Source organism: Phyllobates terribilis, unplaced genomic scaffold (assembly GCF_046119375.1).
Source record: "Phyllobates terribilis strain yellow unplaced genomic scaffold, ASM4611937v1 Scaffold_10__3_contigs__length_209671492, whole genome shotgun sequence".
Taxonomy (NCBI): Eukaryota; Metazoa; Chordata; class Amphibia; order Anura; family Dendrobatidae; genus Phyllobates; species Phyllobates terribilis.
This window is the reverse complement of record NW_027362770.1, coordinates 144026235-144043685: the sequence shown is the minus strand read 5'-3', so window position 1 is coordinate 144043685 and position 17451 is coordinate 144026235.

Genomic DNA, 17451 nt, shown 5'->3' with positions numbered 1-17451 from the left:
CTGCTCCCCGGTATAACACTGCTCCCCGGTATAACACTGCTCCCCGGTATAACACTGCTCCACGGTATAACACTGCTCCACGGTATAACACTGCTCACCAGTATAATAACACTGCTCCACAGTATAACACTGATCCCCAGTATAACACTGCTCCCCAGCATAACACTGCTCCCCGGAATAACACTGCTCACCAGTATAACACTGCTCCCCGGTATAACACGGCTCCACGGTATAACACTGCTCCCCAGTATAACACTGCTCACCAGTATAACACTGCTCACCAGTATAATAACACTGCTCACCAGTATAAAACTGCTCACCAGTATAACACTGCTCACCAGTATAATAACACTGCTCACCAGTATAACACTGCTCACCAGTATAATAACACTGCTCACCAGTATAACACTGCTCACCAGTATAATAACTGCTCACCAGTATAACACTGCGCACCAGTATAATAACACTGCTCATGAGTATAACACTGCTCATCGGTATAACACTGCTCACCAGTATAATAACACTGCTCACCAGTATAATAACGCAGCTCACCAGTATAATAACACTGCTCCCTAGTATAACACTGCTCACCAGTATAATAACACTGCTCCCCAGTATAACACTGCTCAGCAGTATAACACTGCTCACCAGTATGATAACACTGCTCCACAGTATAACACTACTCACGAGTATAACACTGCTCACCAGTATAATAACACTGATCCCCAGTATAACACTGCTCCCCAGTATAACACTGCTCACCAGTATAACACTGCTCACCAGTATAATAACACTGCTCACGAGTATAACACTGCTCACCAGTATAATAGCGCTGCTCACCAGTATAACACTGCTCACCAGTATAACACTGCTCACCAGTATAATAACAGCTCCCCAGTATAACACTGCTCACCAGTATAACACTGCTCACCGGTATAATAACTATTCCCCAGTATAACACTGCTCACCAGTATAATAACACTGCTCCCCTGTATAACACTGCTCCCCAGTATAATAACACTGCTCCCCAGTATAACACTGCTCCCCAGTATAACACTGCCCACCAGTATAATAACACTGCTCCCCAGTATAATAACACTGCTCACCAGTATAACACTGCTCACCAGAATAATAATACGGCTCCCCAGTATAATAACACTGCTCACCAGTATAATAACACTGCTCCCCAGTATAATAACACTGCTCACCAGTATAATAACACTGCTCCCCAGTATAATAACACTGCTCACCAGTATAATAACGCTGCTCCCCAGTATAATAACACTGCCCACCAGTATAATAACACTGCTCACCAGTATAACACTGCTCACCAGTATAATAAGACTGCTCACCAGTATAACACTGCTCACCAGTATAATAACTGCTCCCCAGTATAACACTGCTCACCAGTATAATAACATTGCTCTCCAGTATAACACTGCCCCCAATATAACACTGCTCACCAGTATAACACTACTCACCAGTATAATAACACTGCTCACCAGTATAACACTGCTCACCAGTATAACAACACTGCTCCCCAGTATAACACTGCTCCCCAGTATAACACTGCTCACCAGTATAATAACACTGCTCTCCAGTTTAACACAGCTCACCAGTATAACACTGCTCACCAGTATAATAACACTGCTCCCCAGTATAACACTGCTCACCAGTATAACACTGCTCACCAATATAATAACACTGCTCACCAGTATAATAACACTGCTCCCCAGTATAACACTGCCCACCAGTATAATAACACTGCTCCCCAGTATAATAACACTGCTCACCAGTATAACACTGCTCACCAGTATAATAACACTGCTCACCAGTATAACACTGCTCCCCGGTATAACACTGCTCCCCAGTATAACACTGCTCACCAGTATAATAACACTGCTCACCAGTATAACACTGCTCACCAGTATAATAACTGCTCCCCAGTATAACACTGCTCACCAGTATAATAACACTGCTTCCCAGTATAACACTGCCCCCAGTATAATACTGCTCACCAGTATAACACTGCTCCCCAGTATAACACTGCTCACCACTATAATGACACTGCTCCCCAGTATAACACTGCTCACCAGTATCACTCTGCTCACCAGTATAATAACACAGCTCACCAGTATAACACTGCTCACCAGTATAATAACACTGCTCACCAGTATAATAACTGCTCCCCAGTATAACACTGCTCACCAGTATAATAACACTGCTCCCCAGTATAACACTGCTCTCCAGTATAACACTGCTCACCAGTAAAACACTGCTCCCCAGTATAACACTGCTCCCCAGTATAATAACACTGCTCCCCAGTATAACACTGCTCACCAGTATAACACTGCTCCCCAGTATAATAACACTGCTCACCAGTATAATAACTGCTCCCCTGTATAACACTGCTCACCAGTATAACACTGCCCACCAGTATAATAACACTGCTCACCAGTATAACACTGCTCACCGGTATAATAACACTGCTCCCCAGTATAATAACACTGCTCCCCAGTATAACACTGCTCCCCAGCATAACACTGCTCACCAGTATAAAACTGCTCACCAGTATAATAACACTGCTCACCGGTATAACACTGCTCGCCAGTATAATAACACTGCTCCCCAGTATAACACTACCCACGAGTATAATGTAGCACCCTGAGGATTCGGCTGCTACAGGGGTATTACACCTCAAGCCAGAGGTGTGGTATTCCACTCCCGGGTAAGGATGGAGTGTGGAACTGAGCTCAGTAGGCTGCATGCACTACATACATCCCATTTCCGGGGGACAGATCAATGGTACTCCCACTAGAGAAATGTGCAGGTACGACAGTGTCTGTCCCTGGCTGGAGTGGGAGGGGGGTGGAACATCCCAGTAGTGTAGGGGCAGATAGGGGGAGCAGTCTGGGTAATGCTAGGAGCTCATTGGGTGCTGGTCACCTGAGCTCACACATAGAGGGAGTATATAAGGTGGGAACCATCTTAGATCAGGGTCAGTCAGTCTGTCAGTCTTTGTAGAGTCAGAGGAGCAGAGCAGAGAAGCTCAGCCAGAAGGGCTGACAGGGAGTTGTGGTTCCGGCTGGGCCCAGCTCCAAGGCCAAGTCTGAGAGAGAGAGAGGAGTCAGAAGGACCCAGAGAGAAGAAGAAGGAACCCCAAGACCCCAGAATACAAACAGCAGGGTGAAGGGTTGGCACCCAGGGTACCGGATCCCAAGCTGGCAGAGGCCAAAGCACACCTTAGCCAGGAACCGGAGGTCGTGGGCAGGATCTGCCACGACCCTCACCAAATCCACTAGAAAGGCATACCAAGCATAGGGTCAGGGAGCCCAGAGGAGGCTTGACCAACAAGAGACCCGAGGGAGCCGGACATAAGTAGATCCCTGGTGGGAACGGCCAGTAGAAAGGACAGTCAGAAAGGAGCTCAGGACCACGCTCCAGAATTGCTTGGGGGTTGGCCGAGTCCAGGACCTGGTGGACGCAGCACGGCTCGGGTGGTCGCTTCAGGCCAGAGTGACCATAAGAACACCCGTAAGTAAAAACCCCTGAACTGCACAGCCCGACTCTGAGTCTTCTTGCTTGATCATCCTGCACCTTCACAACCACCATCCTCTACATCTGACCCCCTGAGGCTATACCCCTCCCGTTGGGGGTTATACTACCACAGCTGCACACATACCACCAGCCTCAGCGGACCCTTCTGCAGCGGCGGTCTTTTGACCGCAAATCAACGGGTGGCGTAGTCGACACTAAGAACATCAATAACATCTATCAAGACTGCCACACACTGAGTTTGACACCCTGGGCACGGACCGGGTCGCCGCCACTCGGAGACTACAACCCCCATCTGATCCGGCTCCGGGTATCCCCCAAACAGCACTGGCCCAGGGGGCGCGTCAACTTTGGCATAGTCGGCAGGATTACGTGCCCGCAACAACCGGGTACTGCGTGCCTGAAGAAAAGTTCACCGTTACCTTAAAAAGAAGTCTCCCGCCGGTTCCGGAGGGTCCCCGCCGGCGGACCCCATCGCAGGTCGTTTCCCGCCGGTTGTCCGCCATTTGCAGCTTTTTCCCGCCATCCATGGGGTTTCCCGCCGCAGGGAGGCGGTTCCCGCCATTTCCGGGGATTTCCCGCCTTGGAGGAGCGGACGCCATTGTGGGCGTGCCAGAGGGTGGCAGGGGGCCGCCTCCCATCGTGGGCCAGGTCGAAGAATGGCGCCAAAAGCGGAAACCGCGCCCACCAACAGAGACTGTGATGCTGGAAGTGTCCATCAGCGTGAGAGAACTGCCCCTGGAACTGAAGTTGCCCCGGGACCACCCTCAATGTGGGCGGAGACAGAACAAGAGAGCAAAGATGGGTGTCGCCTGGAGGAGTCTGGAGAGAGCGCACCCGGAGACAAGAAGTCTGGAGAGGAGTCCAGAGAAAGCCTACCCGGAGATGGAGGGAGAGTCAGGCAGCACCGACCCAGTGGTCAGGAGCCTGCTGCAAGCAACGACCCCACTAGGCTTAGTGGAGGTCCTGGCACAGCTCCCCCGAGACCGGGAGTGTGCACAGACTGCGCTGGAGAGCCTCGCACGGAGGATGGCCCGGGTACAGCGAGAGACGTTGGCGGAGTGGAGCCGAGAGATGGCCCAGCAGACCGAAACCCGACAGCGGAGCACGCCACCCGAGACGAGGAGACAGACCGCCTCTGAGGATGGTGCAGGAGGACTGAAGGCCGGAGACGGCGCCGAGAAGGGAGCTGAACGGACGGAGGCAGGTAAAGGGGACGTCTCTACCCCGAGCCGGGAAACCGCGTGCCTGCCCCAGCTCCCCGTCGCAGAGCCCGAAGTTCCCCCTGCCGTGCCCGTCGCTGCATCGTCACCGCCGCCGACTAGGCCTCAACCGGAAACCGCGGCCGCGACCCCTGTGACGTCACGCGCCTCAACCCTGAGCGCGGCGAAGCAGGAAATACCATCGGCCTGGTCGCAAGGTCTAGTACCTCCGGGCGCCGCAATTCCAACAGCGCCCCCTACCTCCGCGGAGCCACCGGCCTGGTCGCAGGGCCGAGTAACCCAGGGCGCCGCCGTTCTTACGGTGCCCTTTGCCTTTAGGGTGCCCCAAGCCTGGTCGCAAGGCCTGGTCAACCCGGGCGCCGCTACCATCAACGCGCCCTCAACATCTAGAGTGCCGCACCTGGGTGAAAATCTATTTGCCCAGCATACGTGCCCGGATGGGCAGCCCTTTGTATGGCCCCAGGAGTACATTCAGCTGGAACTCCAGAGAGCAAGGCCCATGTGCGAGCCCCTGATTCCGGCTCCGAAGCCTGTAAAGAGGACCTCACCCCCGCTGGAGGAGGCACAGTTTGAGTGGGACCCCACCGGAGAAGACCTCATGGGGTTCACTCAGGAGACTCGGGCGGCCGCAGCGGAGCGTGCAGAGTGCTGCCGGCAGCAGCTCGAAGTCTTCGAGAGGGAGCGGAGAGAGAGGCGGGTCCGGGAACAGCAAGCACAGATAAGGAGCGCGGAGCAGAAGAGCCGGACCAGGAGGAATCCCCGTGCAGCTCATGGTCCCCCTTCCACCGGGACTGTGATAAAATTCAACATGCAGCATGGGTGGGGCTTCATTAGAGACCATCATACCCCCGGCGACGTCTTTGTGACCCGCAGAGACGTAGAAAGCCATCTGCCGGAGGGACACAGAGGTCGTGACCTGTATGTAGGGGACGAGGTCACCTTCACCCGGCACAAGTGTGCCAAAGGACCCTACGCCCTCCATGTGCATCGCCTGACGGAGGAGGAGCTGCGGTGTGAGGAGAAGCAAGAGGACCCGGACGGGTCTGAAACTGAAACCAACCAACAAGAAAGAGCAGGAGGACGCCGTCGTTGAAGTACGGTAGAGAGAGACTGTATAAAGTTGCCCGTCGGGGTACCAAGAACTGTTACTTATTTAAAATATGTTCCCCGTTGGGACAAAGTGTGAACTGATGCCCGTGTGTCCCTAGTTCCTAATACCTGGCCGAGGACTGAGAGCGGCCATATCCCCTTTGTATATAGTTGCGCTTCCTAAAGCGCCCCCTACTGGTTTTATGGGAAAACCATTTTTCTTCAAGAGACTGTCGCACTTTACCCGGTCACAAGTTGCACCGTGACCGGAGGAACCAGAGACAGGAATGTTTACAAGAATGTTATTTATGAAAACGTTTTATTGCTGATATATATATGATGTTTTATATGTTTATATGTTGATGATTATGAAAAATAATTGTATGTTTTGGATGTTTTTATCTTTAACAGCCCGAGGACGTGCTGTGATTTACCAGGGGGGAATGTAGCACCCTGAGGATTCGGCTGCTACAGGGGTATTACACCTCAACCCAGAGGTGTGGTATTCCACTCCCGGGTAAGGATGGAGTGTGGAACTGAGCTCAGTAGGCTGCATGCACTACATACATCCCATTTCCGGGGGACAGATCAATGGTACTCCCACTAGAGAAATGTGCAGGTACGACAGTGTCTGTCCCTGGCTGGAGTGGGAGGGGGGTGGAACATCCCAGTAGTGTAGGGGCAGATAGGGGGAGCAGTCTGGGTAATGCTAGGAGCTCATTGGGTGCTGGTCACCTGAGCTCACACATAGAGGGAGTATATAAGGTGGGAACCATCTTAGATCAGGGTCAGTCAGTCTGTCAGTCTTTGTAGAGTCAGAGGAGCAGAGCAGAGAAGCTCAGCCAGAAGGGCTGACAGGGAGTTGTGGTTCCGGCTGGGCCCAGCTCCAAGGCCAAGTCTGAGAGAGAGAGAGGAGTCAGAAGGACCCAGAGAGAAGAAGAAGGAACCCCAAGACCCCAGAATACAAACAGCAGGGTGAAGGGTTGGCACCCAGGGTACCGGATCCCAAGCTGGCAGAGGCCAAAGCACACCTTAGCCAGGAACCGGAGGTCGTGGGCAGGATCTGCCACGACCCTCACCAAATCCACTAGAAAGGCATACCAAGCATAGGGTCAGGGAGCCCAGAGGAGGCTTGACCAACAAGAGACCCGAGGGAGCCGGACATAAGTGGATCCCTGGTGGGAACGGCCAGTAGAAAGGACAGTCAGAAAGGAGCTCAGGACCACGCTCCAGAATTGCTTGGGGGTTGGCCGAGTCCAGGACCTGGTGGACGCAGCACGGCTCGGGTGGTCGCTTCAGGCCAGAGTGACCATAAGAACACCCGTAAGTAAAAACCCCTGAACTGCACAGCCCGACTCTGAGTCTTCTTGCTTGATCATCCTGCACCTTCACAACCACCATCCTCTACATCTGACCCCCTGAGGCTATACCCCTCCCGTTGGGGGTTATACTACCACAGCTGCACACATACCACCAGCCTCAGCGGACCCTTCTGCAGCGGCGGTCTTTTGACCGCAAATCAACGGGTGGTGTAGTCGACACTAAGAACATCAATAACATCTATCAAGACTGCCACACACTGAGTTTGACACCCTGGGCACGGACCGGGTCGCCGCCACTCGGAGACTACAACCCCCATCTGATCCGGCTCCGGGTATCCCCCAAACAGCACTGGCCCAGGGGGCGCGTCAATAACACTGCTCACCAGTATAATAACACTGATCCCCAGTATAACACTGCTCCCCAGTATAACACTGCTCACCAGTATAACACTGCTCACCAGTATAATAACACTGCTCCCCAATATAACACTACTCACGAGTATAACACTGCTCACCAGTATAATAACACTGATCCCCGGTATAACACTGCTCCCCAGTATAACACTGCTCACCAGTATAACACTGCTCACCAGTATAATACTGCCCACCAGTATAATAACACTGCTCACCGGTATAATAACACTGCTCACCAGTATAATAACACTGCTCCCCAGTATAACACTGCTCCCCAGTATAACACTGCTCCCCAGCATAACACTGCTCACCAGTATAACACTGCTCACCAGTATAATAACACTGCTCACCGGTATAACACTGCTCACCAGTATAATAACACTGCTCCCCAGTATAACACTACCCACGAGTATAACACTGCTCACCAGTATAATAACACTGATCCCCAGTATAACACTGCTCACCAGTATAATACTGCTCACCAGTATAATACTGCTCACCAGTATAATAACACTGCTCCCCAGTATAACACTACTCACGAGTATAACACTGCTCACCAGTATAATAACACTGATCCCCAGTATAACTCTGCTCCCCAGTATAACAATGCTCACCAGTATAACACTGCTCACCAGTATAATAACACTGCTCACCAGTATAACACTGCTCACCAGTATAATAACTGCTCCCCAGTATAACACTGCTTACCAGTATAATAACACTGCTCACCAGTATAACACTGCTCACCAGTATAACACTGCTCACCAGTATAATAACAGCTCCCCAGTATAACACTGCTCACCAGTATAACACTGCTCACCGGTATAATAACTACTCCCCAGTATAACACTGCTCACCTGTATAATAATACTGCTCACCAGTATAACACTGCTCCCCGGTATAACACTGCTCACAGGTATAACACTGCTCCCCAGTATAACACTGCTCACCAGTATAATAACACTGCTCACCAGTATAACACTGCTCACCAGTATAATAACACTGCTCACCAGTATAATAACACTGCTCATCAGTATAACACTGCCCACCAGTATAATAACACTGCTCACCAGTACAATAACACTGCTCACCAGTATAACACTGCTCACCAGTATAATAACACTGCTCCCGAGTATAACACTGCTCACCAGTATAATAACACTGCTCCCCAGTATAATAACACTGCTCACCAGTATAATAACACTGATCCCCAGTATAACACTGCTCCCCAGTATAACACTGCTCACCAGTATAACACTGCTCACCAGTATAATAACACTGCTCCCGAGTATAACACTGCTCACCAGTATAATAACACTGCTCCCCAGTATAACACTGCTCACCAGTATAATAACACTGCTCTCCAGTATAACACTGCTCCCCAGTATAACACGGCTCACCATTATAACACTGCTTCCCAGTATAACACTGCTCACCAGTATAACACTGCTCACCAGTATAATAACACTGCTCCCCAGTATAACACTGCTCCTCGGTATAACACTGCTCCCCGGTATAACACTGCTCCCCGGTGTAACACTGCTCCCCGGTATAACACTGCTTCCCGGTATAACACTGCTCCCCGGTATAACACTGCTCACCAGTATAATAACACTGCTCCCCGGAATAACACTGCTCACCAGTATAATAACACTGCTCCCCGGTATAACACTGCTCCCCAGTATAACACTGCTCCCCGGTATAACACTGCTCCCCGGTATAACACTGCTCCCCGGTATAACATTGCTCCCCGGTATAACACTGCTCACCAGTATAATAACACTGCTCACCAGTATAACACTGCTCCCCGGTATAACACTGCTCCCCAGTATAACACTGCTCACCAGTATAATAACACTGCTCACCAGTATAACACTGCTCACCAGTATAATAACTGCTCCCCAGTATAACACTGCTCACCAGTATAATAACACTGCTTCCCAGTATAACACTGCCCCCAGTATAATACTGCTCACCAGTATAACACTGCTCCCCAGTATAACACTGCTCACCACTATAATGACACTGCTCCCCAGTATAACACTGCTCACCAGTATCACTCTGCACACCAGTATAATAACACAGCTCACCAGTATAACACTGCTCACCAGTATAACACTGCTCACCAGTATAATAACTGCTCCCCAGTATAACACTGCTCACCAGTATAATAACACTGCTCCCCAGTATAACACTGCTCTCCAGTATAACACTGCTCACCAGTAAAACACTGCTCCCCAGTATAACACTGCTTCCCAGTATAATAACACTGCTCCCCAGTATAACACTGCTCACCAGTATAACACTGCTCCCCAGTATAATAACACTGCTCACCAGTATAATAACTGCTCCCCTGTATAACACTGCTCACCAGTATAACACTGCCCACCAGTATAATAACACTGCTCACCAGTATAACACTGCTCACCGGTATAATAACACTGCTCCCCAGTATAATAACACTGCTCCCCAGTATAACACTGCTCCCCAGTATAACACTGCTCCCCAGCATAACACTGCTCACCAGTATAATAACACTGCTCACCGGTATAACACTGCTCACCAGTATAATAACACTTCTCCCCAGTATAACACTATCCACGAGTATAACACTGCTCACAAGTATAATAACACTGATCCCCAGTATAACACTGCTCCCCAGTATAACACTGCTCACCAGTATAACACTGCTCACCAGTATAATAACACTGCTCCCCAATATAACACTACTCACGAGTATAACACTGCTCACCAGTATAATAACACTGATCCCCGGTATAACACTGCTCCCCAGTATAACACTGCTCACCAGTATAACACTGCTCACCAGTATAATACTGCCCACCAGTATAATAACACTGCTCACCAGTATAACACTGCTCACCGGTATAATAACACTGCTCACCAGTATAATAACACTGCTCCCCAGTATAACACTGCTCCCCAGTATAACACTGCTCCCCAGCATAACACTGCTCACCAGTATAACACTGCTCACCAGTATAATAACACTGCTCACCGGTATAACACTGCTCACCAGTATAATAACACTGCTGCCCAGTAAAACACTACCCACGAGTATAACACTGCTCACCAGTATAATAACACTGATCCCCAGTATAACACTGCTCCCCAGTATAACACTGCTCACCAGTATAATACTGCTCACCAGTATAATAACACTGCTCCCCAGTATAACACTACTCACGAGTATAACACTGCTCACCAGTATAATAACACTGATCCCCAGTATAACACTGCTCCCCAGTATAACACTGCTCACCAGTATAACACTGCTCACCAGTATAATAACACTGCTCACCAGTATAACACTGCTCACCAGTATAACTGCTCCCCAGTATAACACTGCTCACCAGTATAATAACACTGCTCACCAGTATAACACTGCTCACCAGTATAACACTGCTCACCAGTATAATAACAGCTCCCCAGTATAACACTGCTCACCAGTATAACACTGCTCACCGGTATAATAACTACTCCCCAGTATAACACTGCTCACCTGTATAATAATACTGCTCACCAGTATAACACTGCTCCCCGGTATAACACTGCTCACCAGTATAATAACACTGCTCACCAGTATAACACTGCTCACCAGTATAATAACACTGCTCACCAGTATAACACTGCCCACCAGTATAATAACACTGCTCACCAGTATAATAACACTGCTCAACAGTATAACACTGCTCACCAGTATAATAACACTGCTCCCGAGTATAACACTGCTCACCAGTATAATAACACTGCTCCCCAGTATAACACGGCTCACCAGTATAATAACACTGCTCTCCAGTATAACACTGCTCCCCAGTATAACACTGCTCACCAGTATAACACTGCTCCCCAGTATAACACTGCTCACCAGTATAACACTGCTCACCAGTATAATAACACTGCTCCCCAGTATAACACTGCTCCTCGGTATAACACTGCTCCCCGGTATAACACTGCTCCCCGGTGTAACACTGCTCCCCGGTATAACACTGCTCCCCGGTATAACACTGCTCACCAGTATAATAACACTGCTCCCCGGTATAACACTGCTCACCAGTATAATAACACTGCTCCCCGGTATAACACTGCTCCCCAGTATAACACTGCTTCCCGGTATAACACTGCTCCCCGGTATAACACTGCTCCCCAGTATAACACTGATCCCCAGTATAACACTGCTCCCCAGCATAACACTGCCCACCAGTATAATACTGCTGACAGTATAACACTGCTCCCCGGTATAACACTGCTCCCCGGTATAACACTGCTCACCAGTATAACACTGCTCCCCGGTATAACACGGCTCCCCGTTATAACACTGCTTCCCAGTATAACACTGCTCACCAGTATAACACTGCTCACCAGTATAATAACACTGCTCACCAGTATAACACTGCTCCCCAGTATAACACTGCTCCCCAGTATAATAACTCTGCCCACCGGTATAATAACACTGCTCACCAGTATAATAACACTGCTCCCCAGTATAACACTGCCCACCAGCATAATAACACTGCTCCCCAGTATAACACTGCTCCCCAGTATAACACTGCTCCCCTTTATAACACTGCTCACCAGTATAATAACACTGCTCCCCAGTATAACACTGCGCCCAGTATAACACTGCTCACCAGTATAACACTGCTCCCCAGTATAACACTGCTCACCAGTATAATAACACTGCTCCCCAGTATAACACTGCTCCCCAGTATAACACTGCTCACCAGTATAACACTGCTCCCCAGTATAATAACACTGCTCCCCAGTATAACACTGTTCACCAGTATAACACTGCTCCCCAGTATAATAACACCGCTCACCAGTATAACACTGCTCACCAGTATAACACTGCTCACCAGTATAACACTGCTCCCCAGTATAATAACACTGCTCCCCAGTATAACACTGCTCACCAGTATAACACTGCTCCCCAGTATAATAACACTGCTCACCAGTATAACACTGCTCCCCAGTATAACACTACTCCCCAGTATAACACTGTTCACCAGTATAACACTGCTCCCCAGTATAATAACACTGCTCACCAGTATAACACTGCTCCCCAGTATAATAACACTGCTCCCCAGTATAACACTGCTCACCAGTATACCACTGCTCCCCAGTATAATAACACTGCTCACCAGTATAACACTGCTCCCCAGTATAACACTGCTCACCAGTATAACACTGCTCACCAGTATAACACTGTCCACCAGTATAAAAACACTGCTCACCAGTATAACACTGCTCCCCAGTATAACACTGCTCACCAGTATAACACTGCTCCCCAGTATAATAACACTGCTCACCAGTATAATAACTGCTCCCCAGTATAACACTGCTCACCAGTATAACACTGCTCACCAGTATAACACAGCCCACCAATATAATAACACTGCTCACCAGTATAACACTGCTCACCGGTATAATAACACTGTTCCCCGGTATAATAACACTGCTCCCCAGTATAACACTGCTCAACAGTATAATAACACTGCTCACCAGTATAACACTGCCCACCAGCATAACACTGCTCACCAGTATAATAACACTGCTCACCAGTATAACACTGCTCCCCAGTATAACACTGCTCACCAGTATAATAACACTGCTCACCTGTATAACACTGCTCCCCAGTATAATAACACTGCTCCCCAGTATAATAACACTGCTCACCAGTATAATAACACTGCTCCCCAGTATAAAACTGCTCACTAGTATAACACTGCTCACCAGTATAATAACACTGCTCACCTGTATAACACTGCTCCCCAGAATAATAACACTGCTCACCAGTATAATAACACTGCTGCCCAGTATAACACTACTCCCCAGTATAACACTGCTCACCAGTATAATAACACTGCTCACCAGTATAACACTGCTCACCAGTATTAAAACTGCTCCCCAGTATAACACTGCTCACCAGTATAACACTGCCCACCAGTATAATAACACTGCTCATGACTATAACACTGCTCATCGGTATAACACTGCTCACCAGTATAATAACACTGCTCACCAGTATAACACTGCTCACCAGTATAATAACTGCTCCCCAGTATAACACTGCTCACCAGTATAATAACACTGCTCACCAGTATAACACTGCTCACCAGTATAATAACACTGCTCCCCAGTATAACACTGATCACCAGTATAATAACACTGCTCCCCAGTATAACACTGCTCACCAGTATAACACTGCTCACCAGTATAATAACACTGCTCCCCAGTTTAACACTACTCACGAGTATAACACTGCTCACCAGTATAATAACACTGCTCACCAGTATAACACTGCTCACCAGTATAATAACAGCTCCCCAGTATAACACTGCTCACCAGTATAACACAGCTCACCGGTATAATAACTACTCCCCAGTATAACACTGCTCACCAGTATAATAACACTGCTCCCTTGTATAACACTGCTCACCAGTATAATAGCACTGCTCACCAGTATAACACTGCTCCCCAGTATAACACTGCCCACCAGTATAATAACACTGCTCCCCAGTATAATAACACTGCTCACCAGTATAACACTGCTCACCAGAATAATAACACGGCTCCCCAGTATAATAACACTGCTCACCAGTATAATAACAATGCTCACCAGTATAATAACACTGCTCCCCAGTATAATAACACTGCTCACCAGTATAATAACACTGCTCCCCAGTATAATAACACTGCCCACCAGTATAATAACACTGCTCACTAGTATAACACTGCTCACCAGTATAATAACACTGCTCACCAGTATAACACTGCTCACCAGAATAATAACTGCTCCCCAGTATAACACTGCTCACCAGTATAATAACACTGCTCTCCAGTATAACACTGCCCCCAGTATAACACTGCTCACCAGTATAACACTGCTCACCAGTATAATAACACTGCTCACCAGTATAACACTGCTCACCAGTATAATAACACTGCTCCCCAGTATAACACTGCTCCCCAGTATAACACTGCTCACCAGTATAACACTGCTCACCAGTATAATAACACTGCTCTCCAGTTTAACACTGCTCACCAGTATAACACTGCTCACCAGTATAACACTGCTCACCAGTATAATAACACTGCTCCCCAGTATAACACTGCTCACCAGTATAACACTGCTCACCAATATAATAACACTGCTCACCAGTATAATAACACTGCTCCCCAGTATAATACTGCCCACCAGTATAATAACACTGCTCCCCAGTATAATAACACTGCTCACCAGTATAACACTGCTCACCAGTATAATAACACTGCTCACCAGTATAACACTGCTCCCCGGTATAACACTGCTCCCCAGTATAACACTGCTCACCAGTATAATAACAGTGCTCACCAGTATAACACTGCTCACCAGTATAATAACTGCTCCCCAGTATAACACTGCTCACCAGTATAATAACACTGCTTCCCAGTATAATAACACTGCTCACCAGTATAATAACACTGCTCCCCAGTATAATAACACTGCCCACCAGTATAATAACACTGCTCACTAGTATAACACTGCTCACCAGTATAATAACTGCTCCCCAGTATAACACTGCTCTCCAGTATAACACTGCCCCCAGTATAACACTGCTCACCAGTATAATAACACTGCTCACCAGTATAACACTGCTCACCAGTATAATAACACTGCTCCCCAGTATAACACTGCTCCCCAGTATAACACTGCTCACCAGTATAACACTGCTCACCAGTATAATAACACTGCTCTCCAGTTTAACACTGCTCACCAGTATAACACTGCTCACCAGTATAATAACACTGCTCCCCAGTATAACACTGCTCACCAGTATAACACTGCTCACCAATATAATAACACTGCTCACCAGTATAATAACACTGCTCCCCAGTATAATACTGCCCACCAGTATAATAACACTGCTCCCCAGTATAATAACACTGCTCACCAGTATAACACTGCTCACCAGTATAATAACACTGCTCACCAGTATAACACTGCTCCCCGGTGTAACACTGCTCCCCAGTATAACACTGGTCACCAGTATAATAACACTGCTCACCAGTATAACACTGCTCACCAGTATAATAACTGCTCCCCAGTATAACACTGCTCACCAGTATAATAACACTGCTTCCCAGAATAACACTGCCCCCAGTATAATACTGCTCACCAGTATAACACTGCTCCCCAGTATAACACTGCTCACCACTATAATAACACTGCTCCCCAGTATAACACTGCTCACCAGTATCACTCTGCTCACCAGTATAATAACACTGCTCACCAGTATAACACTGCTCACCGGTATAATAACACTGCTCACCAGTATAATAACACTGCTCACCAGTATAATAACTGCTCCCCAGTATAACACTGCTCACCAGTATAACACTGCTCAAAAGTATAACACTGCTCTCCAGTGTAACACTGCTCTCCAGTATAACACTGCTCACCAGTATAACCCTGCTCTCCAGTGTAACACTGCTCCCCAGTATAACACTGCTCACCAGTATAATAACACTGCTCCCCAGTATAACACTGCTCACCATTATAACACTGCTCACCACTATAACAACACTGCTCACCAGTATAACACTGCTCACCAGTATAATAACACTGCTCACCAGTATAATAACTGCTCCCCAGTATAACACTGCTCACCAGTATAACACTGCTCACCAGTATAATAACACTGCTCCCCAGTATAACACTGCTCTCCAGTATAACACTGCTCTCCAGTATAACACTGCTCACCAGTATAACCCTGCTGCCCAATATAACACTGCTCCCCAGTATAACACTGCTCACCAGTATAATAACACTACTCCCCAGTATAACACTGCTCACCATTATAACACTGCTCACCAGTATAACACTGCTCCCCAGTATAATAACACTGCTCCCCAGTATAACACTGCTCACCAGTATAACACTGCTCCCCAGTATAATAACACTGCTCACCAGTATAACACTGCTCACCAGTATAATAACTGCTCCCCAGTATAACACTGCTCACCAGTATAACACTGCTCCCCAGTATAATAACACTGCTCCCCAGTATAACACTGCTCACCAGTATAATAACACTGCTCCCCAGTATAACAATGCTCACGAGTATAACACTGCTCCCCGGTATAACACTGCTCCCCAGTATAACTCTGCTCACCAGTATAATAACACTGCCCCCAAGTAAAACACTAATCACCAGTAAAACACTGCTCCCCAGTATAACTCTGCTCACCAGTATAATAACACTGCTCCCCAGTATAACACTGCTCACCAGTATAATAACACTGCTCACCAGTATAACACTGCTCACCAGTATAACACTGCTCACCAGTATAATAACACTGCTCCCCAGTATAATAACACTGCTCACTAGTATAATAACACTGCTCACCAGTATAATAACACTGCTCCCCAGTATAACACTGCTCACCAGTATAACACTGCTCCCCAGTATAACACTGCTCACCAGTATAACAGTGCTCACCAGTATAATAACACTGCTCCCCAGTATAACACTGCTCACCAGTATAACACTGCTCACCAGTATAATAACACTGCTCACCAGTATAACACTGCTCCCCAGTATAACACTGCTCACCAGTATAATAACACTGCTCACCAGTATAATAATACAGCTGACCAGTATAATAACACAGCTGACCAGTATAATAACACTGCTCCCCAGCATAATAACACTGCTCCCCAGTATAACACTGCTCATCAGAATAATAACACTGCTCCCCAGTATAACACTGCTCACCAGTATAATAACACTGCTCCCCAGTATAACAATGCTCACGAGTATAACACTGCTCCCCGGTATAACACT